This window comes from Corvus brachyrhynchos, unplaced genomic scaffold (assembly GCF_000691975.1).
Source record: "Corvus brachyrhynchos isolate BGI_N302 unplaced genomic scaffold, ASM69197v1 scaffold661, whole genome shotgun sequence".
NCBI classification, from domain to species: domain Eukaryota; kingdom Metazoa; phylum Chordata; class Aves; order Passeriformes; family Corvidae; genus Corvus; species Corvus brachyrhynchos.
In genome coordinates this window covers 146,260-153,003 of record NW_008236246.1, presented here as the reverse complement: position 1 = coordinate 153,003, position 6,744 = coordinate 146,260, and the positions used below count along the sequence as shown (strand labels likewise).

General features: G+C 62.0%; 1 long non-coding RNA gene across 1 annotated transcript in view; it reads right to left on the bottom strand.

The window, feature by feature from the left end:
- Positions 1 to 106: 106 nt before the first annotated feature.
- The window catches only part of LOC108449799, an 11,421-nt gene continuing 4,783 nt past the window's right edge, over positions 107 to 6,744 (bottom strand). Inside the window, exons 2-3 of the long non-coding RNA XR_001866099.1 lie at positions 6,314 to 6,363; positions 107 to 406 (exon numbers count right to left, since the gene is read on the bottom strand). This is a non-coding gene — a long non-coding RNA (uncharacterized LOC108449799). The remainder of the gene's footprint in view (positions 407 to 6,313; positions 6,364 to 6,744) is intronic.

Genomic DNA, 6,744 nt, shown 5'->3' with positions numbered 1-6,744 from the left:
CCCAACCCCTCCCAGGGCCAGCCCCGGGCGAGGCATGGAGCCCCCGCTGCAGAGCTGCTCCAGCCTCCAGTGCCCCCATCCAGCTCCCTCCAAGGCCTCCCCCCACGGAGGGTCCCCCATGCCAGCCCCTCCCAGGCACAGGGAAGACATTTTCTGGGAAGCAAATATTGCTGCTTTTCCCTCGCTCTCCCCCAGCCCTTCCATTTTACCTCCTGGACAACCCTGCGCACAGCAGTTGTTCTTCCTGGCTGTTTAATCTCTCCCCAGCTCCCAGAGGATGTTCGCTCAGTGCCTGCAGAAGCTCAGCTACCTTTGATGTGTCTCAAATTCTACCCCCAGGCAGGTGACAAGTATTCAGGGAACTTGGACAGTTAAATGACAAGAGAAGGAAGGGCTGCAGAAAAAGCTTAAAAACATAAAAATAAATAAATAAAGGGGAAGCAAAAAGCAAATCGGAGCAAAGCTTCCCCTCCCCACCACACCCAAGGGCAGAGCCCGAGGAAGGCAGAGCCTGAAAGAGCCACCAGAACCTCCTGCTCTGAGAGCAGCGTCCCAACCCAGGCACCCTGAGCCCTACCTTGGGAGCAGGGATCCCACAGCCAGGATGGGAGCAGGGATCCCACAGCCACAGCCAGAATGGGAGCAGGGATCCCACAGCCAGGATGGGAGCAGGGATCCCACAGCCACAGCTGGTCTGGCCCCACCACAGCACATCCCAACACAGGAATTTGTGTCCAGGGTCCTGGACCAGGGAGCAGCCCTGGGCAGAGGCTGGCACTGCTCCTGCCCTCCCAACTGAACTGGGAAAGCTTCAGGCAGGAGCAGGAACACAAAGCCAGAGGTGGCTCCAGCTCAGCCAGTCCACTGCAGCCTGAGCCCTCTATCCCACCCAGCCTGGGCTGGCACAGCACCGTGTGCCGCTGCTCGCCAGTCCCTGGGCACCCCTTGGGCACCTGAAGGTGGTCCGTGACTGGTCCCTTCTAGAAGAGGAGAGAAGCCTGGACTTTCCAAGAGCTGGGGCTGCCCACCTTGGTCACCAGGGGGATGAGCTGAGTGGTGGCAAGGCCACCTGCCTCCCCAGACAGCATCACCCTGCTGGGGCTGGCACAAGGGACACCCTTGGCGATGGCTCTGGAGCCTGGGCCCTGCTCCATGCCACAAGCATCCACAGCCACCCGACTCTTCCCAGCCTGCCCTGACCTCAGGGCACCATCCAGGGCACCCACAGCCACCAGGAGCCACCGGTGAGGGTGCTCACAGCACCAAGGCCTCTTGGCACACACATGGCTCAGCACTGTGCCCCTGCAACAGCCTCAGGGACTGTCCCTGGGGCTGTCCCTGCTGGCAGCCAGGGGTGGCACAGTCCTCCCCGCACGGCCGCAGCATCTGCCACATCCCACGGCTCTGTCTCCCCGGCAACCCGGGTACCTTCTCACTCGCAGCTGAGCAGGCTTGTGCACAAAAGCCGAGCTGAAGCCAGAGTAGGATTAGGGCAGCCCTCTCCTTCCCTCATCCTCCCGAATTCAGCCATTCCCAATTTCCCATCCAAAACCCACCACGAAGCACAGCCTCGCAGTGAGGAACAGGCTGCTCCTGCCCCCCCCACCTGCCCCCACACCAGTGGCTGCACTGGCAAGCACTGGGATTCTGGCTGGAGGAAGGTGGGACCTGTGGAGCAGGTGGAGTGACAACACTGCTCAGCACTGGCTCCCTTGAGTGACAGCGAGCACACGGGAGCTGGGCAAGCATCTCCAGGTGGCACCACTGGCAACCAGACCCAACCTCCCACTCCACCCAGCAAGCCCGGTGGCCTGAGGCTCTGACAGCTCCTCCACAGCGCAGAGCTCCCTTCAATGCCCCACCAACCCCCCAGCATCCCACCAAGCATCCTGCCTGCTGCACAGGGGCTCCCAGAGAAAGGAAAGAATGGCAAGGGCTGTGGGAAATGGGCTGGAAGAAGCCAGAGAGGTGCTGTTGGAAGATGATGCCCCAGAGCACAGCTGCACCAGGGCCAGGTGCTCTCCTGAACACGGTCCAGCCTCTGCTGCTCCCCAGGGAGCAAGTCCTGCAGATCCCCAGCCCACAGTGGGCCTGCTCAGATGCTGCCCACAGCTCCACATCCCCTGGGCCCTGCTGTGCCAGAAAAGCTGTTAAAACACCACTCCCGGGTGGCAAATCCTCCTGCACAGGGATCTGAGAGCAGACAGCTCTTCCTCTCCACCCAGCCCCACAGGGATCCCCAGTGCAGCAAGGCAGGAGCCAGCCCAGCCCTCAAACCCTTGGCCAAGAGCCGTGGGGAGGGTGGGACAGCAGGTGGGAACAGAGCTCTCCATCACCTGCCGAGGGCCTGGGCGAGCACAGGGCCACCAGGGCAGCAAAGCTGCACCTTCCCAGGAAAGCCCCAGCTCCTGTTGCCTGAGCAGGCAGCCCTGCATGCCAAAGGAGTGGCAAGATCCCAGCGTGGCTCTGGGCTAAGCAGGCTCCAACAGCCGGGCACAGGGGTCAGAGTGGGTGGGCACCCCAGCCCGCCCCGCCGTGACCCGGCACAGGGGAAGCCCAGCTCCTGAGCGCTGTGATGCACAAGAGGTTAAAGGGTGGGCCAAGGCAAGCAGGGGGTTGGCCAGCAGCCAGCCTTTCCCGAGAGTTTGACGGAGCTGGCAGCTCCCCCAGGCTTCAGGGCCTGCATTGCCACATACCACAAACCTGTTTGCTCAGCCCAAGCAGCTGGGATGGCACAGAGCAAGGCTCGTTGACCGAGGCATGTCTTGCAGCCAGGATGGGCCCCAAATCAAGAGGAAAGTGCAGCAGCAGCCCCGGGGCAGGGCGGGGCAGGGCCAGGCAGGGCACTGCCCTGGTACCCGCAGGCAGCACTGCCAGCTCCCACTGGCTGTGCCATGGCTGTGCCAGGGCTGTGCCAGGGCTGTGCCAGGGCTGCCAGGGTCCTGCTGTGGCGAGTGGTGAAGGGCAGGGAGCACAGAACAGCCTCATCCTCCCAACTACTCTGTAAAACAGCCCGACAGCCTTTCTGAGGCCAAAGGGGATCCGTGCAGTGTCCTGGGCCAATTCCTTTTACAGGGACTTAATCCTGCCCAGGCTGTTGAGGGGGCACCTCAGCAGGGGCTCCGTGCCCACCTGAGCTTTGCAGGCGTTAAAAGCTGCCCGTGAGCAGAGCTGTGGGACTGAACCCCCCAGTGACACATCCCGACAGCCCCGGGGCTCTGCCTGGGGCACGGAGTGGCAGTGCCAGGAGCTGGCCCTGCCCTGCTGACCCCCCGTGCTTTTTGGGATGGGGAGTGACTGTCCAAAAGGTGCCACAGCCAAGCAGAGCGGTCAGCCCAGGCAGGGGGCAGGACCACCAGCCCTGCAGCCATCCCTGCCCTCCTGCTCCAGCCCTCACGTGGGGATGGCAGCAGAGCACAGCCCTGGGATGTTCTGGTGCAGCAGGGGAGGGACACTGAGCCAAAGGCTGTGATGGCAGCAGCCAGCGCCCTGCAAAGCCAGTTCAGATGCCACTGCCCACTGTGGAGCACCAGCAAGGCCCCTGGGTGGCACTCCAGGAGCAGGCAGGGGTGTGGAGCCCTTGTGGAAGGGCCATCACCAGGGAATGCTCTTCCCCTGCCCCTGACTGGCTCCCATCCTTCCTGCCCCCAGAGGAAGGCAGAGACCACGGGTTCAGCTGCCTTGTGCTGGGATGTGGCAGCCAGGGGAGATCAGCTGTGCAGGAACACAGGGCCAGACATCCTGGAAAGCAGCGGGTTGGAAGAGGAGAGGAGCTTGAGGAGGGGAGCTGCACCCAGAGCAAGGGGAGCCACAAAAGGAGCCCAGTCCTGGCACAGGCTCAGCCCTGCCTTCCCCATCTTCTCTGCCTTCCAAAGAAAGGGCCAAGCACTCTCCCCCCCATCATCATCCTCTGCTCTGCAGTCCCACAAGGGCCCTGTCTCTGTCTAAAGTGGTGATAAAGTGTCACTTTCCCCAAGGTAGTGGTGACACCTTGTGCACCACTTCGAGGAGGATGGGGTAGCTCAGCTGGAAGGGACCCTAACCCTAACCCTAACCCTAACCCTAACCCTAACCCTAACCCTAACCCTAACCCTAACCCTAACCCTAACCCTACAGTGACCATCAGGCCAACGGATTCCCAAGGAATCAGCCCCTACCCAACCCCAGCAGCCAGGAGCCCTGCCCAGGAGCTGGGATACAGCAGCAGCTGTCCGGGAGCTGCTGGAACCCAGAGACAGGAGAAGCTCATTGCCAGCACAACCCCTGTGCCACGACCTCAGTGCCACCAACCCTTCCTGAAGCAGGGGGACACCTCCCTGGGCACACAGCAGCAGCTGGCCTGGCTGGCCCGGGCTGTGCTGGGAAGGATCTGCTTGCCCAGACCTGTGGGGGAGTTGGGACCTGGGGGTGACCGGCACAAGCTGGGAGAGCAGGGACACAGAGCAGCTCTGCTGCAGCTGCCCCAAGGCCCAGCGCTCACGAGATACAAGGGGGAACTGTGAAGCCAGAGACAGCCAGACCTGGGCCACTGCCCCCCAGCTGCACCTGGGCCACCAAAGCCACCAGCAAAGACAAGGGGTTGGCTGGGTACCAGGGGTCACCATGGGGATGGCACATGTCCTGCTCCTCACACCACCCCAGCACGGGGGACCCCAGCAGGGATTTGCACCCCATCCAGGGGCAGAGCTTCCTGGGGCGTTGCCCAGGAGCAGAACACTCCCACATGGGTGCCCAGCCTCCCAGGCAGCCTTCCTGGTACAGAGCCCAGCACAGAGCCCAGGGCACCCTGACCCCACCCTCGAGGGACACTGAGGCCATGCAGGAGCACATGAAATCCACCAGTGACATTGGGCCTGCAGCTCTGCCTCCACCAGCTCCACTGCTCACCCCACTCCCGAAGCCCTGCCATCCTCCTGGCTCTCCCTGCAGCCCCGGGCATGGGTGGAGCTGGCATCTCACAAAGTGCCTGGAGGAGGAGAGCTGGTGAGAAACTGCTCATGAAACGTGGAGACCTGCCCTGCTCCGAGCCAGAGCCAGCTCTGGCCCTGAGGAGCCCATCAGAGCAGCCCACCACAGCCCTCAGCAGGGACTCAGACCCCCTGCCCACATCCACACCCACAGTTATGGAATATCCTAAGTTGGAAAGGACCCACAGGGATCATCCAGTCCAACCCCTGGCCATGCACTGACACCCCAACAACCCCACCCTGGGCATCCCTGAGAGCTCCTGGAGCTCTGGCAGCCTCGGGGCCATGCCCATTCCCTGGGGAGCCTGGGCAGTGCCCAGCACCTTCTGGGCATGGAACCTCTGGATGAAGAACCTGCACCCATTGCCTCGTGTGGGCAGGAGCCAAACCCTGTGGGCAGCAGGGTCTGAGCCCTGTGGTGCACACTGCCACACACTTCTGTCACCTGGGAAAGAGCCAGGACAGCGGGGTGCAGCTGTGGAGAGCCTCATCCCAATTTTCAGACAAGGACATCATCCTCCCACCTCAGCTCAGGGTGAGGGTCGTGCTGCAGCCCTGCTCTGCCCAGGCTCACATCACTCTGCAGGTCAGAGAGCCACAGCCAGAAGCAAGACCTTGTCCCCACAGCCAACCTCAGCCCACACAGGCCCCTGGAAGCAGCTCACATCTGGTTTCACATGGATGCCACTGGGCTGTGCAGTGGGGCCCTGGAATGGAGCAGCTCAACCAGCTGGAGGGACCCGGGGGTCCCTGAAAAGGCCTGGACCACAAGCCCTCGACTCTTTCAGGCATCACAGCAATTGAATTCTGCAGCTCAGACCTTTCCCATGCTTGGCTCCCAGCTGCCCGGCAGTGCCGGCCTTCCCGGGATGCGCCTCAGGCCAGCTGTGCCCAGCCCCGTGAGCCCAGGGACCTGAGCCCTGGGCAGGGATCTGCAGCCAGCAGAACACCACTGCTGGTTTGCTGCCTTCCTGAGAGCCTCCACACAAAAGAGACCATGGAAACCCAGAGCAGGGAAGCCCGGCGCTGAGTGTGACATCCCAAAGCCGCTCCGTCGGCGCACAGGGATTTGGGCAGCCTGCAGGAGCCTTTCTGTTGGCAAGGGGGCTGTTGCCCGAGCCCCAGCTAAACCAGGCAGCAATCCCAACACAAAGAAAGCCACCACAAGCCCAAGCCTAGCAGTTTGGTGTTTTGGTGGGAGCAGGCCAGATTCCCAGGGGTTCCTGGCAGACGAGCCTCTCCCTGCAGCACCTCTCCGTGCTGAGCAACCTTTTCTGTGCTGCAAAACCCACTCAGCCTCATGTGGGATGTGGAAAGGAGAACAAAAGCTTTCAGGATAAACTCACGCTGATTCCAGGGGCTGCTCTCAGCACTTGCCTTGGGCACGATTCACAACCTGCAAAGAAGAAATCAGATTTGGTTAGAAAGAAGGGAAAAGCCCTTCCCAGAGATGATGGCAAGCGCTCGGAAGGACAGCTACAGCTGTCACCAGAGGGTGCCTGCCCGGCTCCGGCGCTGTGCTTGGATTCCACACAAATCTCCCTGCTGGAAATGGGAGCTGTGGATTGCTTTAGACGTCGTTTTGCTCTCCTGATGTGCAGCCAGCCCCGCTCCTTCCCAGAGAACAGCAAATATTTACTACGGCAGTGCTGCAGAGCCCACACAGCTCCGAGTGCCACCGGATCCCCTGGGCATGGCCCAAGGTCTCCTTTCAGGCCATCTGTGCCTTTGTCACTGTCACCCATCCTTGTGGCTCACGGTGACACCGAGGGCAGCA